Source organism: Neovison vison, chromosome 6 (assembly GCF_020171115.1).
Source record: "Neovison vison isolate M4711 chromosome 6, ASM_NN_V1, whole genome shotgun sequence".
Lineage (NCBI taxonomy): Eukaryota > Metazoa > Chordata > Mammalia > Carnivora > Mustelidae > Neogale > Neogale vison.
This window is the reverse complement of record NC_058096.1, coordinates 71,026,775-71,046,242: the sequence shown is the minus strand read 5'-3', so window position 1 is coordinate 71,046,242 and position 19,468 is coordinate 71,026,775.

The window sequence follows — 19,468 nt, the reverse complement described above, 5'->3', positions numbered from 1 at the left end:
ATGTCTAGAAAAATGCCTAACACACAGTAGATACTTAGTAAGTATTTGTGGGTTAAATAATGATGAGAAAGAAGATAAACAGTACTGGACATTAGAAAAACAGGAGAATGATATAAGAGTGGAGAATTGGATAGGGTAATATCATGGCAAGCAATACAGATCATGATAAAAATATTTGGATATTATTACAAATTTATGGGTAGATTGTGGGAAAAGTAGTGCCTGCTAGGCTAACAAACACAAATAACAGTAGTGAGGCTGAAACTAAACAATAAAATAAAATCTTATAGTGATTAAATTATTTAGCATTTTTAACACTAACAAGATTGTCAAGCATGTGGTAACAAGCTTACTTGTAAAGTTCTGATGCACTTAAAATAATATTGTTTAACTCTGTGACATCCGGGAAAAGTAAAAACTATTGCAAGTAAAAAGATCAATGATTTCCAGAGGCTTGGGAGGAGGGAGAGGTCACAGGGATGGATTTTTAAGGCAGTGAAACTATTCTGTATGATACTGTAATGAGGGATATGTGACATTATACATTTGCCAAAACCCACTGAAAGTACAAGAGCAACCCTAAAGGAGACCATGGACTTTGGGTGATAATGATGCATCAACACTGGTTCGTTGATTCTAAGAAATGTACTACCTGAGTGGAAAATCAGGTCGTAAGGGAGGCTGAGCCTGTAGCAGAAGCAGGCAGGAAGGTGGAGGGTATGGGAACTCTGAACTTCTCTGCATTTTTGTTGTGAACCCAAAACTCCTCTAAAAAAATCTGTGTAAGAATAATTGCTTTACCACTTTTATTGTTTTCCATTTGGCATTAGGTATCTAAAACCATTAAAGCATTCATGTATTTTTATTCAGGAAATTTATTTCTACATTATCCTTCTACAAAATAATCAAAGATGTACACAGAATTTTTGTTTAAAAGTTTTCCTCTCATAGTTGTTCTTAAGAGAGAAACTCTGAAAACATCGTCAATCAGTTCTACTAACAGAATGGAGAAACTAATTATGGAATATGCAGATACATTTTTGCCATCATAATAAAATTTTAAAGAATATGTAATAACTAATGAATATATTGATAATAAAATGTCAAGTTAAAATTGCTAAAGTATAACATACACACTGAAAATTAATGACAAAAAGTATAAGACAAATCTACATACCTGGGGAGTGAAGGAAGCTAATGAAAAAAAAAAAAAAAGACAACATAATGCTATAGCAGGGTCTCTGGTGGGTGGGATTTCTAATGAATTTTATTTTCTTCTTTATACATAGTTGCAATTTTGCAAATAAAATGTCAAAGACCAAAAAGTAAATATCTAAATAACTTATTAAATAAGAAAAAAATTGTTGGAATAATGAGGTTGAGAACTGAGAACTGATAAAGGGGTAAATTACTATAGCTTGGTATAATTGTGTTAGGACCACTTAATTTCTTTATACATCAGCATTTACCAAAGTGTGTTTTCTGTAGTGCCAGTCCCACAAAATTCTCCAGGGGAGGCATAAACAATAACAAAGTCAAAAAACACTAAATACTATTTCACCCTCTTTGAAACTAGTAACATATTTATTATGTTTAAGGCTCTAAGAAGTCCTATGTTTAAGAAACTTGTTTAAATATTTTAACCAACATCTCCCAAATGTATTTGTCTTAAAGCATTTTAAATGCAATTGGCATTAACACTCTGAGGAATACACTTTAGGAAATGTCATTGTAGGCAGTCAGAACAATCAATAGTGTTTTTTTTTTACTTTGAAATATCCCCAAAGTAAAAGCCCCAAAAGAAAAGTAACCCAAAAAATGACAAATAATTATTTTACTAAACAATTTGAAAGTAAGTTGCCATATTCACTTACAATTATTCCTGATACATTCCTGAAAAGTATTGGCATGTATGTTCAACAAAGATATTCTCCAATATAACCATTATAGGACCAACAAAATAAGTAAATTAAAATGGATACAATAATTTAAAGTGATTCTCAGAATTACTTTTGCTACTTAGCATAAATATATTCCTTGTAGCAATAGGTTTTAGCTCAAAATTATGTGATTCATCTAGTTGTCTTTAACCATCGTTAGTTGGAACAACTGCCTGACTTTCATGACCCTGGGCACTTTTGAAGATTACAGAGCATGTATTTTTAGAATACCCTTCATTTGAGCTTATCTGATGCTTCTTCATCATTAAATTCAGATTATACATCACTGGCAGAAAAAAGTTACAGAATTGATCCTATGTTCTTTTCATTGTCATCTATAAGCTATCACACAATTTTAGTTTCATGACAGGGTGGATTCACTTTGATCACTGGAGTCTGTAACAGGCTTCATCTACTGTAATGTTACTTTTTTCAATTTCTAATTAAGAAGTCATTTGTAGGATGGTACTTTGAGCTGTGTAAATACAGTTGACCCTTGAACAACACAGGTTTGAGCTGCATGGGTCTACCTATATGTGGATTTTTTTTTTTAAGAGTTTATTTATTTACTTGAGAGAGAGAAATCTAGAGACAGAGCAAGAGCACAGGGGAGTAGGGAGGGGAAGAGCAGAGGGAGAGGGAGAAGCAGACTCCCCACTGAGCAAGGGGCTCAAGGTGAGACTCAATCCCAGGACCCTGAGATCACTACCTGAGCCGAAGGCACTTAACTGACTGAGCCACCCAGGTGTCTCATATATGTGGATTTTTTTCAATAATACAGTACAGCACTATACGTATATTTTCTCTTCTGTAAGATTTTTTAATATTTTTTTCTCTAGCTTGCTTTATTATAGGAATACAGGATATAATACACATAATATATAAAATGTGTGTTTATATTATTGATGAGGCTTCCTAGTCAATAGTAGGCTATTAAGTTTTGGGGAAATGAAAAGTTATACGTGGACTTTTGACTTCATGGGTTAGGGGTCAGAGCCCCTAATCCCTGTGTTGTTAAAGGGTCAACTCTATTCTGTTCCTCATATGGTAAATACACCCTAAGGTCATCCCTATGATTCCCACCTTTTGCCATTCATGCTTTTGTACAGTCTCCTCTACAGGAAAAAAACCTGTGACTTGCTTCTAACCAGAATATGACAAAATTGATAGAATGTCATTCCCATGATATTTGTTTGTTTGTTTGAATATATATGACTTTGTGTTTCTAGCTGGCTCATTCTGGAGCCCTGCTCTCAGTGGTTAGCCTCAGGGAACACTAAGACAACACTTCTACAGCCACCAGGAAATGAATTCTTCCAACAACCTGAGTAAGTCTGGAAGCAGAATCTTCCCCTTGAACCTCCAGATGAGAACCTAGCCCTGACAAACTGATTGGAGTCTTACAGAGAACCCTGGATAACACCTTATTGCCATCTTGCAGAGAATCCAGTCATTCTGTGCTCAACCTCTGACCCATAGAAACAGTGAGATAATACATTTATGTTGTTTGAAAGCTGCTATATTTGTGGTAAGTTGTAACACAGCATAGAAAACTAATATACTCATTAAAGTTTCAATTAACTAACTGGTTAATTTTAGTATAGACTCATATTTTATTCCTATTTTATTCAATGGATTATAATCTGATACTGCCAATATTTATTTTGATGCTCAAATGATTATAGATTTGCAAGTGGTGTTTATTATCATTTTGATATGTTACCATCAGTCTCTGAGCACTTATTTTCTGGCACAACATGATATTCTAAGCTCATCTTATATTATTCGGCCCCTGGGAATAAGCCATTTTTCCCCTGAGCACTGGTTCATTAGGATAAAATATTTAAAAGACAATATCTATTTTCTTTTTTTTTTAAGGTTTTATGTATTTATTTAATGGAGAGATAGAGAGAGATAGCACAAGCCAGGCAAATGGCAGAGGGAGAAAGAAAAGCAGGCTCTCGGATGATCAGGGAACCCAATGAGGGGCTCAATGCCAGGACCCTGGGATCATGACCTGAGCCAAAGGCAGATGCTTAACTGAGTGAAACATCTAGGCATCCAAAATCTATTTTCTAGAAATGATTATTGCTATGTGGTATCCTTGCTACCAAGTAGAGGTAGTGATGCACATGTATACACACACACACACACACACACACATTATATTATATAAATTACATATATACATATATATGTGTATATATGTATATATATATGAAATACATGTATCTATTGAAAACCACGTGTTTCATACACACACACATATGTATATATGTATATATATATGAAATATATGTATTCATTAAAAACCATGAGTTTGCTCACAGGCTTCCAGTTTAGTCCAACACAACAGCTGATGCTAATTTTACCTCTTTCTACATTTATAATTCCCATCTTTGACAGTAAGGAAACAGACACCTACCATTCAAGCATTTACTTATTTTTTCAACTTCCTGGAAGAGAACAATGTCTGATGTCTACAAAAATCCTCATCTTCCTTCCCTACACAGATGCCCACTTCATCTTACTGGGGCTAAGGAATTCCACCACAGGCTATTGTCACTACCCCACCATTTAGTGGATATTCTCATCCTGCTCAGCCTTCAATATCCAATGCCAGGCAGCCCTCCCATGCAGAGTCTCCACTCCGTGCTTGGGCTCTGATACCACACAGTGCTCTGCTCTTCTGCAAAGACGCCTCTTCAATCTTCTTGGGCTTTGACATGACATGCCAGATGTCCGCCACCATGAACAACCTCCTCAACCAGCTTGAGCTCTAATGTCCTACATTGGGTTGTATTTCCTCTTTATTCAGCTCTGACTGAACTACTCTGTCTTGGCTGTCTTCCAGTTTGACTACTTTCTTCACTATCCTTAGGCTCTAACACCACATGCTGGGCTGCGTACAGTCTCTGAAGCTTAAACTAATAAAGTCCATTATTCAAACTGAATGATATTAGCTCCGCCATTCTGAAAGAAACAGTCAGCAGCCAGAAAAACTGATAGACCAGAAAAAAAAAAAGAAAACGCACAGAATACATTGTTTTTTTAAATGTACTGGTAGAAATCAGTACATTCTGCTGTAAGATATAGAGGAGCAAAGAGATAACAGCTTTAAATGTAAAGCGACATCGTTTCCTTTAGCAAAGTAATGATTTTTAATATAGCTTGTTACAAATTTTCAAGTGTCAGATCTTTTAGACTTTAAAATTCTAACATTATATGTATGTATATATATATTCAATTTTCCTCATATTAATGGCTTAAGATCCTGACTAGATGTTAAGTGATTTGCTTTTGCTAAGGCTTAAGTATGTACATTTAATTAACATTCTAAAGAGAAAAATCAACAAAAAAGACACATGTGCGTAACAATAACTTTATGTAAAAGAAGATAGCTTTGCATAAGTCTACAGATATGAGCAAAAGATGACATATCATAATTTCAAAGGACACGCGGTATTCCTCTGTCATGTTAATAAATATTTTAATTTGCTAAATATTTATTAGAGTGTAAATTATATATTTAAATCATTTAGAAAAATGACAAAATGATTTTTCATATAGTTTTAAAGCTACAAATGAACTTGGAATTCACTAATAAGTGTGACAGAAAGATAAGTTAAAGACTGTTTTCCAGGAACTTATATTCTGCTCAATGAGGCAGAAAGTAAACAGGTCATTATAAAAGAACAGAAGACTTTTAAAAAATTGTGATAACATAAGGAGTTGAGAAGAAAACGCAGAAGGAATAATCATGACTTTGAAAACAATGTTTTAATACTTATTTTTCAGTGAATTTGAGAATGAGAAAATCTAAATGACTTTCCCATAATCCCAAATATTCAATGTTAGAACTGTGACTGGAATAAACTCTTCTTCATGTATCCTGTGTTCTTTTTCCTTATTTTCCAATATATTATAGAAAATTTAATAACACAAATTTTTAGATATGAAATATCTTGGAATATAGTTATTTTTATGTTAAATAAAAGCACTTCACACAGAAAATCATCAAATGTTAGGATATAATCCCAGACCCCACAGTTTTATTGTTTTACTGTGGCTCAAATAAACTATGGAGATATAAACTATATGGATATCTATAAAATATTACATATATACAAATGTGTACATATATGCAAAAATATTATATATATAAATATACATACACACATGAACACAATATGGATAATACACAACACACACTCTCTGAGGACAATAAAGAACTGGCTTGCAGTGAAGCATTTAATAATAAAGGAGCACAACTTCTGCACACTCAGCATATCCCCATCTGAGATGTTAATGAGGCAGAAAATTAAAAGAAATAACAGCACATGGGTCTTGCAATATTTTCTAACCCCTTAGGTTCTCTGGTGTTTTCTTTCTCCTAATTTTGTTGAAAGCATTTATTATACTATTGATATAAACATTTATCATTGAGTAAGTGAGAAAATATAAATTCCAACTGATTTCTTGGCTACATTAACACCCACCTGGAAAGATTCATGAAGACTAATTTTTCCTTTTATAAATATCTGACATTCCAGCCTTCACTTCTGATATGGGGAAGAACCCCTGTAATAACCTTCTAAAGTTTTACTTATGTATTTAGTGATTGATTGATGAGTGAGTGCTGTATAAGCTTTTAGCTCAATGTCCACTAGATCAGGAAAAATTGGGCAGAAAATTGAGAATTTAAAAATGTTGGTAAGTGGGGTTAGGAGACTTAAGGGTTTTCTACTAAATTCAGTCATTCTGAAACTACTATGTTACAACAAATTTCCAGGCCAAATTCATAAGTGAAGCACTATAAGTGGTTAGATTGAGCAAACCTAAACACCAGTTAGAATCAGATTTTATATTTATTAAAGCGAGTGTTACATTTTTACTGCTTCATTGACCTTTCCTAAGTAGTTTACATAAACTAAAAGAGGTAATCATCTTTTTTTGAAGTAGTCATAAAAATATAGGTCAGAGTAGCAACATTCAAAGGATAATTCCTTTAAAAAAAAAAAGCAAAAGAATACATTTCCTTTAAAATTTTATCGGATTGTTTCTTAATTTCTATGCAGAGTTGAATCAGAGAACAGGACACTTGCATTCAGTTTAACTTGTCACCCTTTATCCCACACATACTAAAAAGAAGTTGATACGGGAACCCTGTGTGGCTCAGTCAGTTAAGTATCTGTCCTTAGCTCAGGTCATAATCCCAGGGTCCTGGGATAGTGTCCCGCATCAAGATCCTTGCTCTGTGGGGAGCCTGCTTCTCCTTCTGCCTGCCACTCCCCCTGCTTATTCTCCTGTTCTCTCTCTCTGACAAATAAATAAATAAAATGTATTTTTTTAAAGCAGTTCATAAAGTATTATGCAGCATGTCTGATGCTGTTTTTGAAGAGTATACACACAACTTCTTGCATGTGTGTGCATGGATAATATGTAAATGTATGGAAATTACGTAACTTCAGATAATAAGTGATTACAGACGTAATATATACAAATGAATTATAATTTAGAAAAACTGAAGTTGACCACTGGTTTTTCTTAATTCATTTGCTAATTCTGAGATGGTCGTAGGCTGAAAAGATATTTATTTCTCCCTTCATTCCTCCTTGGAATCAGGGAGGTAAAACATCTGGTTTTTTCTCATGATATACTCTCATTCATGTATGACTACTATCCCCTCTCCCTGCCCTCCCTGTCCCAGATAACCAGTATCCCATTATTATTGCTACCCATATTCCTTTTATATAATGTATAGTCCAACCACTTTTTGTAATCTTAGTTCTTTTTAAATTTTTATTTTACAAAAAAAGCATTATGCTATATGTTATCTTTTAGGACTTAACTTTGGTCATACAGATACACATTGCTGATAAGAAGAACTCTACATGGCAAAATTAAAAAATCTGAAATCTACTCCTCTGTAAAAGCAATAAGAATGTTAGAAAACTTTTCATAATTATTATTTTTAGAATTCTGGAATTTAACCAGTCTACAACAATCCACAAAGTGTTTATTTAAGAAATGGGGATAAATTTGGGTAGAAACAGTGAGGTCCATGACATTTAAACTAGTTCCATTCCTATCCCTTAAGTTCCCCAAAACTTTATCCCCATAGGATGGTTATTATTTTACTTGCCTGGCAGCTCCCTGTGAAAATCTCATTCTCAGGGCATGTCTTTAATTTTGATTCAGAGCATACTCAGTGAAAAATATCCCATCCCCAGAGCATTTGCCAAAAATAATCAGCACCGATCAATCCTTTGGCATCACAGAGATCTAAGATGGATACTGGTTGGGGCAAGCAGGCTGGTCTAAAGACTTAAAGTAACTCTGGGGAATAATATGTCCTTAAAGGACTTCTAGTTTCTGGTTTGGCATGTAAGAAGCTTAGAAGCTCCTAAATACATTCTAAGAACAAGTAAAAGCTGAACAAACTAAAAAATCAACAATTCTCCTCACATGTTTCAGAGAGTGGAAGTCACAGCATAAAGTCCTGCCCCTAAAACCATAAACACCAACAAGTAAATACAGAAAATCACAAACTTTGGAGAGCAGAAACCCTCTAGCTGAAATCTCCATGGGAACCGATGCCAAGGGTAGGGAAAATTGAATTGCAGTTGTCAGACTGCAGAGGCTTGTCTGAGAAAAGTCTGAGATATAAAAACTCCAGAGGGACAATTCATTAGAGGACCCACACACTTTTGTTAGTTTTACCCCCTGGACCTCTAGCAGGCCCTCACAGTGAATGTTGGGGGTGGGGAGTGGAGAAATCCCCTCATGCCTTCAGCAGGAGGAGAGGAACACGAACCATTTTTAAGTACACTGGAGCATTCTGTTTTCCTTAACAAGGTCTGAACTCAGATCTAATCCACTGGGGTTTTACCAGAACCTAACTGACTTAAGGGAATGAAAATATCCACCCCAAGCTGACTCTAGACATCTTGTCTCACCTGAGTGAGGAGGGGGAGGAATGAGAAATGGATATGAAGTTCATAGTCCAAGGGCAGACAAACTCATTAAATCACTGATACCTAACCATGAATCTGTAGAATGTTTTCCCCCTCCTTCTGCACATACACCTTATCACCACATTACTAAAGGCCTATTTATAGCAAGGAATAGTATCAGGAAAATAACAAAAAACACAGTTTGAAGAGACAGAGCAAGCAGCAGAACCAAACTCAGATATGGCAGGGATGCTGGAGTTATCATGTTTTTTTTTTTTAATTATGATTAGTATGCTGATGGCTCTAATTAAGTAGACAGTTTTCAAGAACAGATGGGCAATGTAAGCGGAGAGGTGGAAATTCATAGAAAGGATCAAGAAGAAAGGCTAGACATTAAAAACACTTTAAATGAAAGGAAGAATGCCTTTGATGGGCTTATTAGTAGACCAGACACAGCTGAGGAAACAATCTCTAAATCTGAGGATATCTCAATAGAAACCTCTAAAACTTGAAAGCAAAAACAAAACACTATACCTTGGCATATCCTTCCCAAACTATATAAAATAAAAAATAAAGAAAAATTCTGAAGGAAGCCAAGGAGGAGGAAAAAGCAACTTCTCTACATAGGAACAAAGATAAAAATTATATCTGGGGTGCTTGGGTGGCTCAGGGATTAGGCTGCTGCCTTCGGCTCAGGTCATGATCTCGGGGTCCTGGGATTGAGTCCCGCATCGGGCTCTCTACTCAGCAGGGAACCTGCTTCCCTCTCTCTCCCTCTCTGCCTGCTTCTCTGTCTACTGTGATCTCTCTCTGTCAAATAAATAAATAAAATCTTGAAAAAAAATTATATCTGATTTATTTTCAGAAAACATGTTAGCAAGAAAAGAGTAGAGCAAAATATTTAAAGTGTGAAAAGGAATAAAACAAAAAAACAAAAACTCACCAAACTAGAATTCTGAACTCTGGAAATTACTCTTAAAAAGTGAAGAAGAAATAAAGACTTTCTCAGATTGAAAAAAAATTTTTTTGAGAAATTTGTTGCTAGTAGCCCTGTCCTCCAAGAAATCTTAAAAGCATTTAATAAGATAAAACATCCATTCCTGATTAAAATGATTCAAAGTATAGAGATAGGGGAACATTCCTCAACCTCACAAAATCTATCTATGAAAAACCCACAGCGAATACCGTCCTCAATGGGAAAAAGCTGACAGCTTTCCCTTTGAGATCAGGAACATGACAATGATGCCCACTCTTGGTACTCTTGTTCAACATAATACTAGAAGTCCTAGCAACAGAAATCCGACAACAAAAAGAAATAAATATTGTTCAAATTGGCAATGAAGAAGTCAAACTCCCTCTCTTCGTAGATGACATGATACTTTATATGGAAAACCAAAAGACTCCACCCCCAAACTACTAGAACTCATACAGCAATTCAGTAATGTGGCAGGATAAAAAATTAATGTACGGAAATCAGTTGCTTTCTTATACACTAACAATGAAAATACAGAAAGGGAAATTAGAGAGCTGATTCCATTTACTATGGCACCAAGAACCATAAGATACCCGGGAATAAACCTAACCAAAGAGATAAAGGATCTGTACTTGAGAAACTATGGAACACTCATGAAAGATATCGAAGAAGACACAAAAAGTTGGAAGAGGATTCCATGCTCACAGATTGGAAGGATAAACATTGTTTAAGGGTCTATACTGCCTAGAGCAATCTATACTTTCAATGCCATCCCAATCAAAATTCTACCAGCATTGAAACAAACAATCCTAAAATTTGTTTCGAACCAGAAGAGCCCCCAATTTCCTAAGGAAATATCGAAAAAAAAAAACTGGGGGCATCACGTTGCCTGATTTCAAGCTTTACTACAAATCTGTGATCACCAAGACAGCATGGTATTGGCACAAAAACAGACATATAGACCAGTGGAAGGGAGTAGGGAGCCCAGATATGGATCTTCAACTCTACGGTCAACTAATCTTCCACAAGGTAGGAAAAAATATACAGTGGAAAAAAAGACAGTCTCTTCAATAAATGGTGCTGGGAAAATTGGACAGCTATGTGTAGAAGAATGAAACTCGACCATTCTCTTATACCATACACAAAGATAAACTCAAAATGGATAGAAGACTTCAATGTGAGGCAGGAATCTATCAAAATCCTGGAGGAGAACATAGGCAGTAACCTCTTTGACATTGGCCACAGCAACTTCTTTCAAGATATGTTTCCAAAGGCAAAGGAAACAAAAGCAAAAATGAACTTTTGGGACTTTGTCAAGATCTAAAGCTTCTGCATAGCAAAGGAAACAGTCAACAAAACAAAGAGGCAACCCATGGAATGGGAGAAGATATTTGCAAATGACACTACAGATAAAGGGCTGATATCCAAGATCTATAAAGAACTCCTCAAACTCAACACACACAAAACAGATAATCACATCAAAAAATGGGGAGAAGACATGAACAGACACTTCTCCAAAGAAGACATACCAATGCCTAATAGACACATGATAAAAAGTTCATCATCATTAGCAATCAGGGAGATTCAAATCAAAACCACACTGAGATACCACCTTACACCCATTAGAATTTTCAAAACCACTAAGACAGTAAACAACAAGTGTGGGAGAGGATGTGGAGAAAGGGGAACCCTCTTACACTGATGGTGGGAATGCAAGTTGGTGCAGTCACTTTGGAAAACGGTGTGAAGATTCCTTAAGAAATTAAAAATAAAACGACCCTATGACCCTGCAATTGCACTACTGGGTATTATCCCAAAGATACAGATGTAGCTAAAAGAAGGGCTATCTGTACCCCAACGTTCATACCAGCAATGGCCACAGTCACCAAACAGTGGAAAGAACCAAGATGCCCTTCAACGGACAAATGGATAAAGAAGATATGGTCCATATATACAATGGAGTATTATGCCTCCATCAGAAAGGATGAATACCCAACTTTTGTAACAACATGAATGGAACTGTAGGGGATTATGCTGAGTGAAGTAAGTCAAGCAGAGAGAGTCAAATATCATATGGTTTCACTTACTTGTGGAGCATAAGGAATAACATGGAGGACATTGGGAGATGGAGAGGAGAAGTGAGTTGGGGGAAATTGGAGAGGGAGACAAACCATGAGAGACTGAAATGTCAGCAATGTTATGAATGACAGAAGAGAGGAATTAAGGATTATTATCATAAGGTACTTGCAATACCTGTGAAGCACCATAGTAGTATTTGAAAATGGATTAGGTGAATTATAAATGTATATTGCAAAATTTAGGGTTATCTAGGGTAAAAAAAAATGAAAGGATAATTGATATGCTAAGGAGTGAGAGAAAATGGAATAATACACTCAACTGAAGTGACAAAAGTTTTAAAAAAAAGAGTGGAAGACAAAAGTAGAAACAAAGAATAAGGGTAGCAAAAAATAAAAGTGGAAGACAAAAGTAGAAACAAAGAGTAAGTGTAGCAAAAAAAAAGAAAAAAGAAAAAAGGGTGGCAAATAAAAAACAGTATCCAATATAGTAGTTATTAATCCAACATTATCAATAATCACTTTGTACAATAGAGTTCTAAGTGCAGCAATTAAAAATAGGGATTATCAGTGTGGGTCAAAAAACAAGCTCCAACTAAACACTGTCAACAAGAAACCCACTGTAAATGTAAAATGCATATGGATTAAAAATAAATGGATGGAGAAAGATATACCATGATAATAAAATTCAAAAGAAAGTTTGAGTAGCTATACTAATTTTGGACAAAGTAGACTTCAGATGAAGGAAAGTTATTAAGAATAAAGAGGGGCATTGCATAATGATAAACATGCTAATATTCCAAGGAGATGTAATAATCCTTAACATGTGTCTAACAATAGAGCATCGACATATGAGAAAAAAAACTGATAAAAGTACAAAGGGAAATAAATGAATTCATTATTATATTTGGAGACTTCAGCACCCCTAAATCAGAATAGATCCAGCAGGCAGAAAATCAGTGAGGACATAACTGAACTCAACATCAATCAGCTGATATAATTGACATCTATAGACGTCTTCATCCACACAAGAACACACATTCTTCTGAAGCTCACATTTCCATTCACCAAGACAGACAACATCCTGGGTATGTAACATACCTTAGTAAAAAAAAAAAGAAAGAAAGAAAAGAAATCTTACAATGTTTGCTCTTAAACCCCAATGGAATTAAACTAGAAATCAAAAACAAAAATATAGCTTGAAAATCTTCTAAATAATTGATGATTATACATTTCTAAGTAACACATGCATCAAAAAAGAAAGTACAGAGAAATTAAAAATTATTTTGAAATAAATGAAAACACAATTTATAAAAAGTTGTGAGATGCAGCAAAGGCAGTGTTTAGAAGGAAATTTATAGCAATGAATTAATATATGGTCCCCAACTCATGACAGCTTAACTTACAATTTCTCAACTTTACAATAGTGCAAAAGCAATACACATTAGGTAGAAACCATTCTTCAAATTTTGAATTTTGATCATTACTCAGGCTAATGATACACTGTATAATACTCTATTGTGATGCTGGGCAGCAACAGGAAGCCACAGCCAGCCACAAGGTCATGAAGGGAAAAAACTGATGCACTTACAAACATTCTGTACACATACAATCATTCAATACAGTATTCAATAACCTACATGAGTATTCAAGACTTTATTATAAAACAGCCTTCGTGTTAGATGATTTTGCCCAACTACAGGCTAATGTAATAAATGTCCTGAGCATGTTCAAGGTAGGCAAGGCTATAAGCTATGATATTCACTATGTTGGATGTATTAGATTGATTTTCAACTTGCAATGGCTTTATCATGATGTAAAAAAAAGAAAAACAAAGAATAAAAATGAAGTTCTAAAATTAGTCATCTAAGCTCCTATCTTAAGAAACTAAAAAAAAAAAAAAAAGGAGAGCAAATTAAAACCAAATAAGCAGAATAAAAATTTAAAGTAGAATCAATGAAATTAAAAACAAGCAATAATAGAACTATAGAGTTATTAAACAAAACCAAAAATTATTTCTGTGAAAAGTTCAGTAAAATCAATAAGCCTCTAGTCCGACTAAGAAAAAAACAGAGAAAAATACACAATGACTAGTATCAGAAAAGAAAGAAAGGACATCACTACAGATTTCATGAACACTAAAGGATAATTAAGGATTATTATGAATAACTCTATCCTCATAAACATACTAGTCTAGATGAAACTGACCAATTTCTTGATAAACAACATCTGTGAAACTCACACAGGAAGAAATAGGCCATCTAGATAAACTTACTTAAAGCACTAGGCCTAGACAGATTCACTGATAAATTCTACCAAACATTTAAGAAAGTACTCATACAAATTCTCTACAATCTCTTTCAGAGGACAAAGCAGAGGGAAAACTTCTTAACTGTTTTTATGAAGCCAGCATTACCCTAATACCAAAACCAAAGATACTACATGAAAAGAAAGCAACAGACCAGTATCTCTTATGAACAGAGATATAAAAATCCTCATTAAAACACTAGCAAGCTGAATTCAGCAACACATTAAAAGGATTATATACCATGATCAGTGGAATTTGTCTCTGGGAGGGAAGGATGGTTCAAAATACAGAAATTAATAAATATGGTATGCCATATTAACAGAATGAAGGATAAAAGACATATTGTCATCTCAAGAGGTGCAGAAAAGAGCTGACAAGATAAAACACTCAATGAATTCAGTATAGAATGAATGTATCTCAACGTAATAAGAACCATATATGACCAGCCCATAACTAACATCATACTCAATGGTAAAAATGGAAAAGCTTTTTTTTTTTTTAAAGATTTTATTTATTTGACAGAGAGAGATCACAAGTAGGCAGAGAGGCAGGCAGAGAGAGAGAGAGGAGGAAGCAGGCTCCCTGCTGAGCAGAGAGCCCGATGCGGGACTCGATTCCAGGACCCTGAGATCATGACCTGAGCCGAAGGCAGCGGCTTAACCCACTGAGCCACCCAGGCGCCCCAAAAATGGAAAAGCTTTTAAGATCAGGAACAAGAGTCCACACTGTTGCCACTTCTATCCAACACAATACTGGAATCCTAGCTAGATAGGCAAGAAAAATAAATAGAAAGCATCCTTTCATATGTAGATGACATGACCTTAAATACAGAGAACCCTAAAAAGACTCCACCATTTTTTTTCAAACTATTAAACCAACTCAATAAAGTTTCAAGACACAATCAGCATACAAAAATCACTTGTGTTTCTACAAACTAACAATGAACTATCCAAAAAATTTAAGAAAACAATTCAATTTATAATGTCAACAAGTGCACACACACCCACAAACTTAGGAATAAACTTAAATAAGGAGATAAGAGATGTTATACTGAAAACTATGAAACACTGATGAAAGAATATAAAGAAGGGGGCACCTGCATGGTTCAGTGGGCTAAAACCTCTGCCTTTTGCTCAGGTCATGATCTCAGGGTCCTGGGATCAAGCCCCTCATAGGGCTCTCTGCTCAGCAGGGAGCCTGCCTTTTCCTCTCTCTCTCTCTGCCTGCCTCTCCACCTACTTGTGATCTCTTTCTCTGTCAAATAAATAAATGAAATCTTAAATAATAATAATAATAATAATATAAGGAAGACAAGACAATGGAAAGATGTCCCATGTTCATGATTTGGAAGAATATTGCTAAAATGTACTACCCAAAGAAATCAACAGATTTTGTGGAATCTATATCAAAATTACAATAGCTTTTTTTTTTTCAGAAAAATAGAAAAAAAATGCTAAAATTTTTGTGGAACTATAAAAGAAAAAAAAAGAAAAAAACAGTCAAGCAGTCTTGAAGAAGAAGAAGATCAAAGTTAGAAGTATCATGCTTTATGATTTCAAACCATAAAAACAGACTCATAAACCAATGAATCAGAATAGACAGCCTAGAAAGAAACTCATATATGTATGGTCAATGCGTCTTTGACAAAGGCCCCAAGAATACACAATGATGAAAGGACACTCTCTCAAATAAATAGTGCTGGAAAAAGAATGAATGCAAAAGAATGAAATTAGAATCTTGTCTTATTCCATACATTAAAAAATGAGCTCAAAAATGTCCAAAAACTTAAATATAAGGTCTGAAAGCATAAAATTCCTGAAAGAAATCTCCTTGCTATTGGTCTTGGCAATGATTCTTTGGGTTTAACACCAAAAGCTCAGGGAGCAAAAGCAAAAATAAACAATTTTTGCACAGCGAAAGAAACAATCAACAAAATGAAAAGAACCTATGGGATAAGAAAATAATATTTCAAATCATACATCTGATCCAAAGTATAAAAAAACTCAAACAACTGAATAACAAAATAACAAATAACTTGAGTGAAAAATGGATGAAAGACTTGAACTTTTTTTTCCAACTAGGACATAGGTATATGAAAAGATGTTCAAGATCACTCATCATTAGAGACATGCAAATCAAAGTCACAATAAGATATCACCTCATAACGGTTAAGACAGCTATTATCAAAAAGTCAAAAGGTGTAAATGTTGACAAGGATGTGCATTGTTAAAAGAAATATAAATTGGTACAGCCACTGTGATAAACAATATAGAGGTTCCTGAAAAAGTTAAAAATAGAATTATCATGGGATCCATCAATTCCAGTTCTAGGAATATATTCAAAGGAAGTAAAGTCACTGTCATGAAGAAATACCTGCCCTCTCATGTTCACTGAAGGATTCATGGAGGCCAAACGTGATACACACACTCACTCACTAGAACATCATTCAGCTTTTAGAAAGAAGGAAAATGCTGCCATTCACAACATGAATTAACCTGGAAGTTATAAGTGAAACAAGCCAGGCACAGAAAGACAAATGCTGCATAATCTTATTAAAGATAAAATCTAAAAAAGTTGATTTTATAGTAATAAAGAATAGAATGGTAGTCACAGGGGCTGGATATTGGGGGAAAGGGAGGGAATGGGGAGTTGTGGCCAAAGGGTACAAATTCTCAGTTATAGGATCAATAAGTTCTAGGGATCAAACATACAGCATGGTAAATGAAGTTAGTAACAACATGCTGTAAACTTTTCTTTAAAAATGTAATTACGGGGCACCTGGGTGGCTCAGTCATTAAGCATCTGCCTTCCACTCAGGTCATGATCCCAGCAACCCGGGATAGAGCCCTGCATCGGGATCCCTGCTTGGTAGGAAGCCTCCCTCTCCCACTCCCCCTGCTTGTGTTCCCTTTCTCACTGTGTCTCTGTCAAATAAATAAATAAAATCTTTTTAAAAATGTAACTGCACAGTAAAATAGAGAGAGAATAGTTTTCTAGCAAGCAGTGCTGAGACATTGGATATGTATATGTAGAAGAATGAAATTGGTTCTCTCCCTCACATCAAACACAAAAATAAACTCAATGTGAGTGACATACCTAAATATAAGAGGTATCACTCTGTAAGTATTAGAAGAAAAATGACATAAATCTCCAATACTTTAGATTAAGTGATTTTTTTAGATAACATACCAAAGACAAAAGCAAAAAAATAAAAATAACAGATGAATTGTCTTCATCAAAATTAAATCCTCGTATATTTCAAAAGGGACTGTCAAGAAAGTGAAAAGATAACCTACATAAAGGGAAAAGAATATTTATAAACCATATAACTGATAAGAGATTTAGATGAGGATATCTAGAATATATAAAGAACATTTACATTTCAACAATAGTCAAATGGCCAAAACAAAAGTTGGACATTCCTCCAAATAGGATATATACAAATAGCCAACAAACACATGAAAAGATGTTTAACATTATTAGTGATTCGGGTAATGTAAACCCAAACCATTATGAGATACCAATTCGCAACTACTAGGACTATTAACACAAAAAAGACAGACAAAGCTTGGTGATGATGTGAAGAAAATGGGTTTTATGTATTTCTAGAGTGCTCGTAATGTGGCGAACCACTGAGAAAAATGATTTGTCAGTTCTTCGAAATATTAACGTAGAGTTATAGAGTTCAGCAATTTCATTAACAAGTTATTTGCCCAAGAAAATTAAAACATAGGTCTGCACTAAAGTTCGTACATGAATTCTCATAAAAGCATTAGCCATTATGGTTACAAAGGGAAACAGCCTAAATATCCATCGACGGAGAACGGGTAAACAAAATGCGGCACATGCCACAGTAGACTAGCCCTCGGAAATGAAAGGACTGGTGTGCTGATACCTGCTACAATACGGATGAACTTTAAGACAGTACAGCACATGAAAGAAGCCAGTCACAAGAGCCAACATACTAGATGATTCAGTTTCTACAAAATCTCCAGAATAGAAACTGACAGAAAGTAGGTTAGTGGTTGCCTCAGGCTGGGAGGATTGGGGAGGGGGTTGGTGCTATTGAAGCAAAAGTAACTATGGAAGAGAACGGAGCTTCTTTTGAGCGTGATGAAATGTTCTAAAATAAGATGATGATGATGATGACTGTACATCTCTGTGAATATACCAAGAAATGTTAAAATGTATACTTTAAAACAGTGAATTTTAAAATTTTATATGTGAATTATATTTGATGAGTGTTAGAAAAACACATTGCTGAAATTCATTCATATTGCTGCATGCAGATACATGGATTTATTTTCATATCTGTATTCCATTGTGTTTTTCACCAAACTTCTGTTGATAGGCTTTTGAACTATTTATGGGTCTTTGCTAATATTCTTAGTGCTGCTGTGGGGCTTGGACCTATCCTCGGCTACACATGTGCAAAACTCTCTTTTGGATACACACTTAGAGTCCAATTAGAACAGAAAACAGCTCCAGTTATTTCAAACAGAGAAGAATTGAATAATGAGAATTAAGTTAAGAAGTTGTATGGGCTTTTGGTTTGTTTTTAAAGATTTTATTTATTTATTTGAGAAAGCAAGCAGAAGCAGGGGGTAGGAAAGGGAAGATACCTCCCTCTTGAGCAGGTATCCTGACAAGGGATCCCAGGGTCCTGGGACCATGACCTGAGCCACCAAAAGCAGATACTTAACCAACTGAGCCACCTAGGTGCTCCAAAAGGTTTTTTTTAATTTTAATTTTAATTTTTTATTTATAAAGTCTTTGAAATAGCTGAGGAACAAAATGGGATTAGGTAGTGTCACACAAAAATTAGTAACTACAGAAGCTCTCATATCCCTGGGAAGAAACAAAAGGATACTGCTACCTTGAGCCCATGCTCATTGCTCAGTTACAGGGATAGAGGTGCTAAGACGCCAGGAGCCCACACTCAAGGGATGCTACTGCTTTTTGAGGTCAGCAGGGTGCTGTCACCATTACTACTTCCACCACTGTTTCTATTACCATTGCTCTTAATAATGTCACTGTCATGTGCTTGGTAGCACCCTGCCAGAGGGGAAGCAGTCTTTAAAAAGAAAGATAGAAAGAAAGAAAGAAGGAAAGAAAGAAAGAAAGAAAGAAAGGAAGGAAGGAAGGAAGAAAGAAAGAAAGAAAGAAGTGGCATTTTTCTTCTGCCTGCCTTTGGTCAAAGTGCTCAGGAAGTCAGC